The 16026-nt window shown below is 42.7% G+C and overlaps 2 non-coding genes across 2 annotated transcripts; both read right to left on the bottom strand.

The window, feature by feature from the left end:
• Window positions 1-11783: 11783 nt before the first annotated feature.
• On the bottom strand, window positions 11784-11865 carry TRNAL-AAG. The gene has a single exon. It is a non-coding gene; the product is annotated as a tRNA-Leu (tRNA).
• Window positions 11866-13162: 1297 nt separating this feature from the next.
• On the bottom strand, window positions 13163-13234 carry TRNAG-UCC. The gene has a single exon. It is a non-coding gene; the product is annotated as a tRNA-Gly (tRNA).
• Window positions 13235-16026: the final 2792 nt, after the last annotated feature.

Below are 16026 nucleotides of genomic sequence, written 5' to 3' on the forward strand. Positions count from 1 at the left end.
TATGTGCGCCACCATTACAAGGGCGGCCCCCTCCACTAATTTTCGTGCCCATGACGGTGGATCCAGAATGACTGCAATCCAGGCATTAATATACAGTATATCATCAGGGTATCCTGGCTTGCCCTCCGTTGTTACTATGATTCGGACCCTCGATGCCGTTGGGAAATCAAAGGTTCCTTTCGGTGGCCAGTTGACACATAAACTTGGCCACCTATGCACACACCGCTGAATCATGCCAGGCTTTGTGCATGCATGCCTATCGAACGCTTCATTGAAGTGCTCTGTCATGGCTTTTAGTGGAGTAGAACCTCCCCCACCCATCTTAGGATAGAGGCACAGACAAAGGAGGGAAGGGATAGCGGATAGGTAAGGGGTCCGTATCCGCCAGAGACAAAAGGATCACACTCGCCTCGACTAGAACGCGGTCGCCTGGCCTAGAACTGCGAGGCCATTCATTCTCTTTCACACAACAAGAAACCTGTTCCCAAACTAAGAAACCTGTTTCCAAATTAACTGTAACGTAAAATTAAAAAAATATATATATATATTTTTTTTCCTCTTCTCTTTTTTTCTTCACTGTCACGGGGTCTTCAGAGCAGGATTCCTACTAGCCACCGCGCGGAGCTTGATCAAGACTCCCTCGATCCTTCTTAATAACGGATCGGCTGGTAATTTAGCTGGTAATTTAGCTGTACTTGTCTCTAATTCTTAATTCTTATCTTATTTCTTATCTCATTTCTTTTTTTTCCCATTATACTTGCCTGAAAAGTTCTTCCGGTCTTCAAGAAAGCCTTCTTCCCGAATCACCAGCCCAGAGGTCTCGGGAGATGTCCTGCGGAATGGTCCCCGCAGAAACCTGATCGCTGAACTCAGCGGTGGCCACTCACCAAGTAAGTCTGGGGGATCGCTCCGTTGCCAAACTACCGGACCAACTGGGGGGCTAAAATAGCGTCCCCGGTACCTCCTGGCTGGCTCGCCAATGTAACCGTCTAATTTTTAGTCAGAAAGGAGGCCCAGACAACTGATCCATAAAGATAGACTTTTATTGCCAGCAAGATGCAGCTAAGACAACAGCTTAGTACAACTGCATGCCACGCCCCCTCAGGAGCTGGCTCTTATGCACTTTACAGTTCTTATCTTTTACACATGCGTTCTAAGCATTGCTGAGCAAGCATTTTCTAGCGTGGTCTTCAAGTAGGTGTAGCTTATAATCAGACTTATTGTGTCGTCATTTAATTGACGTGTTAGACATTTTATAGCAGCAATCGTATTAATACAATACATATTATTATAACAAAATGGTGGTGCGTTCCACTGAATGTCAGTAAGTAAGTACGTAATGCATGCCATTGCGTTTCAAATGTTAGTACATTCAATATGGCTGTGCGTTTCAATGCTGGCGTGGTTAATCAGAGGTTTTCAGTTGTCTCATTCAACGATCGTTCAGAAATTGAACTCCTTCACTTTTACCAATTCCAATACACTTACACTGGTCTCTTTACTCGTATCCAAGGAAGCTGATGACACGTGTCCCTAGAAACAGCCTCTCCTACAAGCTTGATTATAGGGCTTAACACAAAACTGATGATGATATGTCTGAACAAACTATGTTTACTAGGGGTGGCAGACTATACCATTTGTTCTTTTTAGAAAGGTTTTTCCTTTCTTTTTATTTCCATGACACATTTCCTCCCTTTTAAAAATGTGTCTCCTTACTATTTAATTTTCCTTTATTCATTAATACCTTTTAATATGTACTTAGGTGTTAAATAAAATTTATATTTTTCTCATTTAAATTCTGTTGGTCTTAGAATACTTATTTTTATTTTCCTGTACTTCTTATAGTCTTCTTTAAAGGTCTCTGCCAGTAATTTACTTCCTTGTTCATCCTCTGTGTCTAAAAACAATTATTCCAAATAGAATAATTAAAATACTTTTCAGAGCATGTTTGCCAGCTTTGTACAGGTTATCAACCTTCCCTAACCTGAATACTACTCTTATTTGAGCTTAACCTGGGCTAATTTTCCTTATTTTTCCTTAAATTGGTGGCCCCCCCCCCCTTCAGAAATGGAGAGAGGTTCGTGACATCATCATTAACTGTCACTGCTACCTGCCTGCGCCGTTTACCTCTCTCCCTTAGACTTCCCTGATTCTGAGCTTAAAAAAAAACAAAAACCAAATCTCTACAGCAGTCCCCAGAAACTGTTTCCTCGGTGGCAAGTGACCACAGCAGGGAAAGTTTCTTCCATCCTCTTCTTCTCTGAGTAGGTTAAGAGCAAAACACTCTGGCAACAGCAGTTTTCACAACTCCCTCAGCACCTCAGCCTCTTCTTCTCTCCGCAATGGCAAACGATGTTTCCTGTTCAATGCAGCCTCCTGGCATCAGAAAGTTAACCCATTCGCTGCACCCTCTGGGTCTCCTGTGGCTTCTGTAAACAAGGAAATCTTCCTCCTCCCCCCCTTGTGATGGGGATGTACAGTGCAGAACAGCACTTCCTGCTTTTCTTCACAACGTGGATCCTTTTATTTCTTTCCTGTGAAACTCAGTCTGCTTCAACAGTGAATAAACTACTGACAACTCTTTTCAGTGTTCTGTGTAAATCTGGGTAGAGTTGTAATTCAGGCTGCTTTTTTTATATTCCCAGATGCTTATACTCTCTGGGGCAGATTTTAAAAGGCGCGCGAATAGCCTACTTTTGTTTGCGCTCCAGGCGCAAACAAAAGTACGCTGCTAAAACCTGGATCGGCGCGCGCAAGGCTATGGATTTTGTATAGCCGGCGCGCGCCGAGCCGCGCAGCCTACCCCCGTTCCCTCCGAGGCCGCTCCGAAATCGGAGCGGCCTCGGAGGGAACTTTCCTTTGCCCTCCCCTCACCTTCCCCTCCCTTCCCCTACCTAACCCACCCGCCCGGCCCTGTCTAAACCCCCCCCTAACTTTTGTCTGGGGATTTACGCCTCCCTATCCCTGCGCGCAAGCGGGCCTCCTGCGCGCCGGGCCGCGACCTGGGGGCGGGTACGGAGGGCGCGGCCACGCCCCCGGACCGCCCCGGGCCGTAGCCACGCCCCCATACCCACCTCCAAAACGCTGCCGACACGCCCCCGAAACGCCGCGATGACCGGGCCCGCCCCCGACACGCCCCCGACACGCGAGTCCCGGGGCTCTGCGCGCGCCGGGAGGCCTATGTAAAATAGGCTTCCCGGCGTGCAGGGCCCTGCTCGCATAAATCCGCCCGGTTTTGGGCGGATTTACGCGAGCAGGGCTCTGAAAATCCGCCCCTCTCTGTTGTAAGTTTGTTTGTTTGTTTCAATCACAGCAATCAGCCTCTCATTATCTCAGCAGCTCTCCAGCCTCGGCCTCTGGCAGCTCCCTGTAGCACAGCAGAGTGTTGTCCTCAGCCCCTGTCCTGTTGTTGTCACTGCCCCTGGCTCTCTCATAACAGTTGTAATCTCACTTTATACTGACTTTCAGAATCAGGCAAGACTTTATTTTAACATTTATGTAAAGGGTACATAAGCAGACACTCTATGCAAACCGGGACAGCTTGTTATGGCCAGGACATTGTATCTCTATGACCAGAATGGCCTGTGTGATATGTTTTCATATCTGGCCTATGATATCAAAGCAATGGTGTATAAACACTGGTCTATATTGAGAGGTGAGGGGTTATTTCAGCAACCTCCAGTGGTAGCATATAGAATAAATCGTTCCTTAACGGGATTCATTGACCTCAACGATGTTCTGTGATATACGATGCGAGTCTACATTTAAAGGACAACAAATGTGTGGTAAATATAGTGTGTGCTCATATGTTTTGGTGTGTAAATCTGTTTTTGTTCCAGGGCTTGGAAGAGTGTCTTGCAGTGTGATTTTGATTGTAATACGGATCAAGTTATATACCTTGTGGTATGTCCATGTGGTCTATTTTATATAGGTCAGACTAAAAGATATGTAAAGGTAAGGATTGGGGAACATCTTAGTAGTATTCGGAGACAGAAAGAGAATGCACACCTTGTACAACATTGGTGGAAAATGTGACAATTTCAGTGAGCTACAATTTTGTGGCCTTAATAGAGTACAATTACTGCGTGGAGGTGATGTTTCATTACAATTGCTGAGAAAGGAACAGCTACTTATTTTTCAATGGGATACTACTGAACCGAAAGGACAAACTTGGACATTGAATGGAATGTTTATATTTGATTTCTCATATTGGTGATAGCTTTGGGAATGAGGTAGGATGCAGTGGAGGGGATTGTGCTGTATTTTGGGTTTTTGGTTCTGAAGGATTTATTGATGTTTGATACATGGGTGATGTCATCTTTAAATGTCACTTTGGATGTTGTGGGTTTAAATCTCTAGGTTCTCATAGGCTGGTTTGACATATTCATGTCGTTTGAATGTTAGTATATATTAGGGATGTGAATCGTTTAACGATTTAAATTATCGTCCGATAATTTTAAAATAGTCATTAATTGGTAAGGGACTCGATACAATAGGAATTCCCTCGATTTATCGTGAAAAATTGTTAAATCGAGTACGGGAATTATTTGGGGGAGGGCGGGAAAACTGGCACACCAAAACAACCCCTAAACCCACCCCGACCCTTTAAAACCAATCCTTTACCCTCCCGAACCCCCCCAAAATGTTAAATTACCTGGTGGTCCAGTGATGGGGGGGTCCCGGCGCGATCTCCCGCTCTCAGGCCATCGGCGTCATTTTGGCTACCACTGATAAAAATGGCGCTGATGGCCCGATAAAAAAAAACCCACCCTGACCCTTTACAAATTACCCCTTTGCTTCTCCCACCCTCTCGACCCCCTCCCCCAAAACCTTTTACATGTACCTGATGGTCTAGCAGGGGATCCGGGAGCCATCCCTTCAATCATACCCTCGGTGCTGGACTGGTTTCAAAATGGCGCCGATCGCCTTTGCCCTCACTATGTCACAGGTATCAGTATCAGTAACTCCACTTACCATCAGATTTTCTCAACCATAATTTCCACAATTATTAATAAATCTCCAGCAGTTTTTTTTACCTCTTATTTCAAAATCGTTATCAAAAAAACACAGCGAAGAAACCAGAGGTTAATAGAGAATCCAAAACTAAACCATTACTCCATTAAAAATACACAAACCACTACAAGAATATTGCACAACTTACCCAGTTTGACACAATCAATTTAAATAGTTCAAAAACGCTACGGCTGTGCCTACCCCACCAAACTCACCCCATATATACTAGAGATATGAATCGTGTGCCCGATCGTTTTAACGATCAGGTTCGGATGGAGGGAGAAAACAATCGGATCGTTAGAGATGTGAATTGGAATCTGTTCCGATTCCAATCACAGCGTTAATTTTTTAGTGAGGCCTGAGCAGATAAAAAAATAACCCCACCCCCAACCCTTTACAAATGACCCCTTTGCTCTCCCACCCTCCCGAACCCCCCAAAATGTTAAATTACCTGGTGGTCCAGTGATGGGGGGGGGGGGGGGTCCCGGCGCGATCTCCCGCTCTCGGGCCATCGGCGCCATTTTGGCTACCACTGATAAAAATGGCGCCGATGGCCCGATAAAAAAAAACCCACCCTGACCCTTTACAAATTACCCCTTTGCTTCTCCCACCCTCTCGACCCCCCCCAAATACCTTTTACATGTACCTGATGGTCTAGCAGGGGGTCCGGGAGCCATCCCTTCAATCATACCCTCGGTGCTGGACTAGTTTCAAAATGGCGCCGATCGCCTTTGCCCTCACTCCCGGACCCCCTGCTAGACCATAAGGTACATGTAAAAGGTTTTCTTGGGGGGGTCGAGAGGGTGGGAGAAGCAAAGGGGTAATTTGTAAAGGGTCAGGGTGAGTTTTTTTTTTATCGGGCCATCAGCGCCATTTTTATCAGTGGTAGCCAAAATGGCGCCGATGGCCCGAGAGCGGGAGATCGTGCCGGGACCCCCCCCCCCTCCATCACTGGACCACCAGGTAATTTAACATTTTGGGGGGTTCGGGAGGGTGGGAGAGCAAAGGGGTCATTTGTAAAGGGTCGAGGTGGGGTTATTTTTTTATCTGCTCAGGCCTCACTAAAAAATTAACGATGTGATTGGAATCGGAACAGATTCCAATTCACATCTCTAACGATCCGATTGTTTTCTCCCTCCATCCGAACCTGATCGTTAAAACGATCGGGCACACGATTCATATCTCTAGTATATATGGGGTGAGTTTGGTGGGGTAGGCACAGCCGTAGCGTTTTTGAACTATTTAAATTGATTGTGTCAAACTGGGTAAGTTGTGCAATATTCTAGTAGTGGTTTGTGTATTTTTAATGGAGTAATGGTTTAGTTTTGGATTCTCTATTAACCTCTGGTTTCTTCGCTGTGTTTTTTTTATAGCGATTTTGAAATAAGAGGTAAAAAAAACTGCTGGAGATTTATTCCTAATTGTGGAAATTATGGTTGAGAAAATCTGATGGTAAGTGGAGTTACTCATAGAGGAAGTGGAGAGTAGTTATGTCTATACTTATTCCTGTTTGTAAGGTGTTTTTTCTTTTTAGTTATCATGTTGTGAAATATCCCAGACTATTTGCTGTTGATACTTGGTAATTACTCTTGAAAAACATTTGCTGCTTAGGTAAGAAGTATGGGGTGACTGGGTTTAATTGTTTGATTTTGTGATATATTGTGACCGGAGAGTATACTTAAATGGGAGTTGCATGTCAGAAGTTGAGAAATAATATTGTGAAGGATATTTGTATTTTTTAGATATGAATTTTTGGAATGAGTAATCTCTCTTGGAACAGTAGTTGGTGGGAAGTAATCCGATGTGAAGCAGTTGTTACATCCCCTGATGAAACCATGTGGTGAAACAGGAGTCTCTTGTAGGGAAGAAAGTAATGGCAAGGAAAATTAAATAATATGAAACAGATATATCTGGAGATAGTGTTTGAAAGGATTATACCACCCTAAAAGAAGAAAAGAAGTGGATAATAAGAGATTGTTTTTTAGTTGATTTATTTGTGATATGTGAAAAATACTTTTCTGTAACATCTCGCTGATTAGTATGAATGGTGAGTGAATATTTGTGGGCATTATTATATTCTGTGTTGAACAAAGATTTTTTAACAAACTTTTTTTTAATGTTAAAATAAAATTTAAAATGTTACAGATACACAGGTTTTGTTTCTGATATATTGCCTATAACTACAAATTAGCTGAGGTAGCTGCTAGTATTAAGGTCTGACAGGCTGCTAATTTCTGCAGTGCTGGGACATCAGGTGCCACAGCTATCTAAGCATGAACTTATTTGCTTACTTTCACATTCCTCATCTATGCTGCACACTCTACCAAAGCCTAACAAGACCTCTGAAGGACAGTTAGACATGCTACAGTTTGGAGACTCTGGATTTTATTTCAGTTGAACCATAGGAAGATAGAATTGTGAAATTACCTGGTACATTGTGGAAGTGTTTCAAAAGCTGCAACCTCCTGCTCTTGGAAATTTACTGCAATTAAGCCAGAGATCATTAAAACTGTACCTGTTTCATTGTCTGTAAATATATGAAAGTATGACTGTGACCTGAATTGAAATGTTTTAGATTTTGTAAATACTGTACAAAAACCAGCCAACAAGCATAACCTCTCTTCCACTTTACAGCCCTGATGCCTGAGCAAGACAGATATGCACTAAGAAAGTCTACTGCAAGTGCCTATCTGCCTTTTGTGAGGGTAGAAAAGCCTTGACACTGCTTAACAGAAAAAAAGGCAGTACCTGAGCTCCAGTAGCAGCAAGCAGGACTGGAATCTACTAGTCCATATTCCTGGCTTCTACCCACATGTCTGTAACCTCTCCCATTGGCACACTTAGAACTGTGTTCCCAGCCCCACCTCAACTGCTAACATTGGCATCAGATACCAACACCTAGAAAGCCATCTGAGCAGGGTCTCGCTAGTCAGTTTGTACCACAGGGACATGCCCCTTTGGTCCCCTTTGTACTTGTTCCAGCCATCAATTCACCCAGCCCTGTCTTTTCTCTAGGGCACTCAGCTATTGGGCATATGGCTTTCATGATATGCTTGTATACCACTATCATGCCACTTTAGCCTCCCCAGTAGTCTCAGGCTGAGGCAGATATGCCAGAGATTACATACTGAAGATCCATCAAGACCAAAGATCTATTTACTGTTCCCTGGTAAGTAGGCAAGCCATGGTTGAACAAAATACCCCTCCAATTTGCTTCACTCAAACCGATTCATGAACATGAGGTTTGCTATCCAATCTACTAAATGAAGAACCCATTGACATCAATTGTTTAATAGAGACCAGTGGCGTAGCCAGAATTGATTTTTTGGGTGGGCACAAGGTTAACATGGGTGGGCTGTAGGCATGCAGGTCTACTAGTTGTTTTTTTACTGATAAATAATGCCAAATTATGCAGCATAGCATTCACATCTACGCCTAAGTATGAGGTTTACTTAATGATACAAACATAATTCACGGTGATTTGTGGTACTTTAGCCTTCTTATTATTACGATTTTATACACGGCTCCTACCTGTCCATAAATTTTGAGAGAGCGGTTGTGTTGCTTATATTTAAATTGCTAACATCTCAAAATATAGATATATATTTTTACCTTTGTTGTCTGATCTTTGTATTTTTCTAATCAGTTGGTCCTGGTCTCTTTTTCCCATTTTTTCCCTTATAGCTCATTTCCTAATTCCTTTTCAGTGTCTTTCTTCTATTACTGTCTTCTTCCCTTCCACACACACACACACACACACACATACAAGCTTTCTCTCACAGACTCCCTCTCACACACTCAAGCTCTCACTCTCATATGCTCTCCCCCCCCCCCCCCAAGCTCACATTCAAGTTCTCACTTTCTCACCCCTCCCCAGGCTTATATTCTTATGCACACACAGACGCACATCCAGGCACCCATTCTCACCCACACACATAAACCCAGACTCCCATTCTCACCCACAAACCCATGCTCCCAGTCTCACCCACACATATTCAAGCTCCCATTCTCATCCATACATATACACATTTAAGGTACTATTCTCACCCACACATACACACATTCAAGCACCCATTCTTATCCACATATTCAAGCTTCCATTCTCACCCACCCACACAAACCCAGGCTCTCATTCTCACCCATATATACACATATTCAAGCTCCCATTCTCACCCACCCACAAACCCAGGCTCCCATTCTCAACCACACATACACACATTCGAGCTCCCATTCACCCACATATTCAAGCTTCCATTCTCACCCACATACACACCCAGGCTCCAGTTTTCACCCACACACACTCCCATTCTCATCCACACATACACATTCAAGCACGTGCACAGCTTCCGCTTTCTCCCCCAAAGCAGGAAGATCAGCTGCCTCTCCTGCTGCCACCGGACTCCTGCTATCTTCGGGCGTCGGGCCGTACTGCCCGCCGATCTTCCTGCTTGGGGGGGGGGGGGGGGAGGGAGGAAGCGGACGTTGTGGTGGCAGCAGGAGAAGCAGCTGATCTTCCTGCTCTGGGGGAGAAAGCGGAAGCTGTGCACGGCGCTTCCGCTCCCCCAAACAGGAAATTCGGCGGGCCGTTTGGTCCGAAGATAGCAGGAGAACGGGTGGCAGCAGGAGAGGCAGCTGATCTTCCTGCATTGGGGGGAGGAAGCGGAAGCTGCGCGCGGCGCTTCACCTCCCCCCGATCAGGAAGACCGGTTGGCCATACGGCCGCAGCAGCGCTTCCCCACGTGTGCCGTGATGGCGCGCGAGGCGTGGGTTCTCTTGTTCGCTGTCGCGGGGATGGGATCCCGCGACAGCCTTGCAGTTCCGGTGCCAGTTGGGTGGGCCTGGGTCTAAGTTGGGTGGGCACCTGCCCACCCAGGCCCACCCGTGGCTACGCCACTGATAGAGACCCAGCTTCTTCAAAATATGCCTTTCATATCTCTAGAAAGAACAGGGAGCAGAGAATCTATAGAATCATTCAACTTGACCATTTCCTCAAAGGAGTTGCAGGGAACAGTCTCTTGTATGCTTGAATCCACCCAAAGTGGTGCCTTTTCCCTGTATAGCCACCATCTGACTATGACCATATTTTATGGATCTAGTTATGTCAGAATGCTGCAGTTTTTCCAGAACCTTAATCCTATGAGATTTTTCATGTGGATGACAGAGTTGAAATGTACAGCTATTTCCTAAAATCAGTAGCTTCTTGGACTGATCCAATTACTGGGCAAACATATGTCACACCTGACTTGGTACTCTGTTCAAAGCATCCCCTGCAAAGACAAGAACTAGAAATTGATATTATACAGATCACTTAACTCATGGTCAGGCTATCACATGGTGTCATTTGAGTTTAACCTGTCCATATAAATAAAGAAATGTTCCAAGTACAAAATGCATACATCTGACCATACTGAGTGCTCTTGAATGCACTCAAAACTGTATCCTGACACTGTTTCAGTCACCATACTGGCTGAATCCTGCAATTGCAGACCTGAATACAGCCATTAGCTCAACTGCTTCACTGAAAACCGCCAATTAAAAAATCCAAATTAGACTCCCTGAACAGAGCACTGGAAAACTAGAATGCAAACAGCAAAAAAAATCAAAATTGCAGTTTGGAAAAAAAACTGTAGACTCCAACAGATGTTTTTACCAAAGCAAATAAAAAGGCACACCTCTCAAAATAGAAGCAAAACACTCAGCTGTTCCAAACTACTGGAGATACCCCCTACTCCTGTGATTGTAATAACTTAGCAAAGACTTCACTGAAAACAAGATTGCCTTCATTCACAAAGACCTGGGATCTCATTTGGTAGATGACTTACCTCATACATCAGCAACTGCCTACCCACAAAACTAAATTCTGCCCAACTGGAATTTTAAATGATTTTTTAAAGAGGTGTTTAATTATCTAGATATTACTTACTTTAATGGACTGACATCATTTGCCGGAGACAGGAAGACTTAAAATGCCTTCCTTTGCGACATGCAGCCATCGCAGATGCGCTGCCGAAGCTGCAAGCAATTTTGTCTCACCCGGCTTAGTCTCATTTGGTGTAAGTATTTTTAAAGAGTATATTTCTTCATATTTTGTTAATTTTGGATTTGAATCTCACCTTTTTGCCTTCAATTGGTGTCTCAAATATAAGTTTAAACAGAGGTCAGGGAATAAACCTCCATATTTTTGTTCCTGTAAATTACTTCTAAATACCACATACTAAGCATAAGGGGAAAATACGAGCAGATGCCCTGACTGCTCCAATTTTAACCCCTTGCAGGTTTTTTCCCCCTAGCGAACATAAATACTCCGAGTGGGCAATCCAGTTCATTACTAAACTATCACAAGTAAGAGAAAGGGCCTTATCATTAGCAGGCCCCATATTATGGAACAAAATGCCTCCTGAAATCAGACCACAAAGTGATCTCAAAACCTTTAAGAAAAACTTAAAAACATGGCTCTTTAAACAAGCCTTTTCTAAAGAGACCGGAGAATAGAGAACATACAGGAACATGCAAAAAAAACCCCAGGCACACAGCAATAGTCTCACAACATACATGACATTACTTTATTAAAGCTCATAACAAACATAAATATTACCGATGTACAGTACCGATGGTACACCTAGACAAAACTTACACTACCCAACTATTGTGCCCCTTTTATGTTATATTGTAAGCGAACCTTTAACCGTTGCGACGGTGTATATCTTAGCCACGGCATAGAAAAGATTTTAAATAAATAAATAATCAAAGTGTTCTTAAAAGGGTGAGAATGGCAGCAGTGGGACTCGAACCCACGCCCCCAAAGAGACTGGAACCTTAATCCAGCACCTTAGACCACTCAGCCATGCTACCCCACAGTCCAAGGAAAAGACCCTTCAAATGCCCGAACTGATACTTTGGAGGAGACGGACATGGCAATGGCATTCGAAAAACCATGGGGTAAGTACAATGAATCCCTGGAGATGAAAGTGTGGGAATTCACCAATCCTCAACAGCACTGTATTGAATCAACTGCAGTGACATGTCTGCTTTCAGATTTCCATGAAGCCACTAAAAGAACTTGCACAGAGCTGCAGTTAACAACCTAAGAAACATTGGTTAAAATCCACACTTCAATGTGAATGGGGATGCCTAATCATTTCTTACCACAGCATCGCTTACCTGGGTAGGTAATAAGATAGGCCTTGCATTTCGACAATGTTTTGCTTTTCAAAGCAGTAAACTTGAAATGCGAGGCCAGAAATGGCATATCAGCAGAGGTGGTGGAGTTCATCAATGTGCAAATATTTGGGCATGATTGGGACAGACCTGGGTGTTGATGCAAGAATGTTTACATTCTACTCCCTTAAAAAGAATCTGTCAGGCAGGTGGGATTGGAGCACGTAGACATGGCCTCTCTTGATGGCTGGGCTATGGAGGCTGTTCAATCCAGAGATATAAACATCAGCTTTTAATGACACAAACAACAGAAAGCAGAATTTCAGTAAAAGTACTAAAGCCTACCTGGAAATGAGACAATACCATCTCATTCCTTAAAATGTGTAATAAGCAGAAGTTAGTGTGTTTGTATATTATAAAAAAAAACAAACAAAAAAAGATAGCCAAAAGCTTGAAGTAAGCTAGGAGCAGTGTATACCTCAGTAAAAAGGAAGAAAAGTTCAGTGGCTCACCTTGGAAAGCTGTTAAGGTAGTGTGATTTGGTTTGATTAGGTACCAACATTTGTTACTCAAGAGAGCAATGAGTCACTCAGTCTGTCTAACAGAAGTGTTAAGGTGGTGTGATTGATTTGATTAGGTACCTTTATTTCTTAATCAGAGCAGCAGTGAGTCACTTAGGACAAATAACTTGCCAGGTACTTGTGTCTTGGATTGGCCACTTTGGCAACTGGATACTGGGATTGATGGACCCTTGGTCTGACTCAGTATGGCATATCTAATGTTCTTGTGGAAGGAAAAGAGGATGGAAAAGAGGAGCACAGAATAAAGAAAGGAAAGAAAAAGAGAAAAGCCAAATTTCATTTATAAAATACTCTCTCTCTCACTCTTAGAATCTTCACAGATTCTTTGTAAGTAACACAGGTAAAGAATTGATGTTTCTGAAAGGCAAAGGATGACTTCTATTAAAACTGTGTTTTCAGGTCTAAATGGATGCATTGGCTGGGAATTGAACCCAGGTCAACTGCTTGGAAGGCAGCCATGCTCACCACTATACCACCAATGCTGGTGAGCAACTAGCATGCTATCCCATCTCTGTATGGTTGAAAGATGGATGGCCACCGTAAGAAGAACTTATTGAGCTAGAACATTAGTTTAGCAAGACCCTAACGATTAGATTGGATGGAAAGGATAAACAGATTGACATTAACGTATGCCACTCTTAAAAATTATTATATTCTTCTCTCAAGTGTGCATTCGTCAAATACAGCAAACATGAAGGAACGTTAGATAAACTATGTATGGAAGGGCTGATGTAAGTCCTTACAATCTCAAGATCTCATCATCCAAGAACAAAGAGACCCGATGCTACCAGATATTTTTTTCCCTTCTTATAAAGCCTTTCAAAAAGAAAGGGGCCTGATGAGATACTTCAAAATAAATTCAAAATGATAAAGACATTTGCTCAAGATCATATTAAACCTTCTATTACCAGGCAGAAGATATTAAAATCTGTTACATTTTCTCAGTTTACAGAAACATGCAATATAATATTATCCTCTTTGCAAAGAGCACTCATTACAAGGCAAGGCAAGAAGCAGCAGTGCCCAGAAAGGGAACACCGAAGGGGTGAGTGATGAATTAAAATAATAATAATAATAATAATAATAATAAGCTGGCTTTTTACAAACAAACAATCCTCAATGTTAAAAAAGAATACTATAGCAATAAAATAGAAAAATGTGCTAACAACCCTAGAACCCCATTTTCCATAGTATCAAATCTTACTAATGACAAACAAAAGGTTGAAAATGTTTTCTTTGCAGTTTTTAGAGAGAATCATAGGTCTCCTCTGCGAACGTGCATTTCTCTGTCTTTGCATTTTGCTCAGTTCGGGAGGCAATGCATTTCTTTTGCTTTTTCCCAGTGCATGCACATCAGGCTGGTCTGGCTTTTCCTTTCAGCCACTGTCCTCTGTTTTCCTGGTTTGCGGGTCCGTATTTTCTAGTAGGTAAGGCTCAGCTCCTTTTTTTTTTTTTAGCCCTCTCTATCTGTGTGCTGGTGGCTGGGTCAGTAAGAGCTTGGTCCTCTGAGTGTCAAGGGCCGTGACTTTGAATCCAGCTTAGGGAGGGTGGTGAAAAGTAGGTACTAGTCAAGCTTTTTTTTTTCTCTTTCTTTAAAAGGATCTGGTCCCTATTGGGATTTTTTATTTTTAATTCATTTTTTTAGAATTTTCTTTTGTCTGGGAGGGTGGAAGGAAAGTTCCCTCGGAGGCCGCTCCGACTACGCGCATATCTATTAAAATTCCGCGTACTCTTGTTCACGCCTGGTGCGCGAACAAAAGTACGCGATCGCGCTAATTTATATAATCCGGCCCTCAGCGTCTGCTTTCAGCAAAACATTTTTGCATTGGTCCCCATCATTGTGGAAAGTGAGGAGTGGCGTTAGTATATATATATATATATATTCAGCCTGTGGCGTTAGTATATATATAAATATTCAGCCCATGGCGTTAGTATATATATATATATATATATATATATATATTCAGCCCATTTGTCTTTTAGATATAGATGAAAAAAATCATCATGGATTAATTCTGAGCTCATCTCCCAAGTCTAACCCAAATGAAACAGGGGCATGATCAGAGACTGAAATATTTCTAGTGAGGACTCCTGAACCCTTGGGAACAGCCTCTAGAGATTAAAAAATAATCAAGCCTCGAATAAAGTAAAATCTTGCTCCCCAGGGTTTCTCTAGATGTCTATTAACCCCGATTCCCTACAGAGAACATTGACTCTTTTACTCTCGTCTCCCTTTTTGGTTCTTTTACAGATTTACAATCACTCCTCATATCTGGCACTATGTTAAGCTTACTGAGGAATTTAGATAGATTAAGACCATCTAGTTATGGTTATCTTGGATCTATGTATCAGAGTGAGCTACAGAAAGTGGAGAGCTAGTGTGAACATAAGAATTGCCATACTGGGTCAGACCAAGGGTCCATCAAGCCCAGTATCCTGTTTCCAACAGTGGACAATCCAAGTCACAAGTACCCAAACATTAGATAGATCACAAGCTACTATTGCTTATTAATTACTGTAATAGCAGTTTATGGATTTTAATCTCTAGGAACTAATCCAAACCTTTTTTAAACTCAGTAACACTAACTGCTGAAACCACATCCCCTGGCAATGAATTCCAGAGCTTAACTATGTGCTGAGTGAAAAAGAATTTTCTTCAATTTGTTTCATAGGAGCCACTTGCTAACTTCATGGAGTGCTCCCTGGTCCTGCGAGTAAATAACTGATTTACATTAACTTGTTCAAGTCCTTTCATGATTTTGGAGAAATTATAGCTAAGCTAAGCAATAAGTTCTTTACTGCATTTGGTAATGACACAATACTTAGATTAAGAAATAGAAGTGCAGCCCGAGTGATCCATATCATTTAACTGGACAAACAACATTTCTTCACTTTTATATATCTCCCTTTGCCTACCTTCACTCATTCTCTCATTCACTCCTTCAATCCAACCAGGCATACAGACAGTCATTTTCCCCCATGTGCTCCAAGGGACCACTCCCCCCAGACTCTTCTCTTCTCTCTGGGGTGTGCCCAAAACATCTCCTTGTATTAAAATATTTTGATTGTGTGATAAACAGTACATTTGTTACTTATTCAAAGCTTGCTGTATGAACTCAAAACGGTAGCCTGACAGATTAAGACTTAGCATCTTCTTTCACTTCAGTGGGATCCCATTCGGATGAAATCCAAAAATAGCCAAGAAACATCAGGTTTCCATCCACAAGCTCTTTATTATCCCTGACATCTTCTGAGGCATGCATGTGACATCAGG

Source organism: Rhinatrema bivittatum, unplaced genomic scaffold (genome assembly GCF_901001135.1).
Source record: "Rhinatrema bivittatum unplaced genomic scaffold, aRhiBiv1.1, whole genome shotgun sequence".
NCBI classification, from domain to species: domain Eukaryota; kingdom Metazoa; phylum Chordata; class Amphibia; order Gymnophiona; family Rhinatrematidae; genus Rhinatrema; species Rhinatrema bivittatum.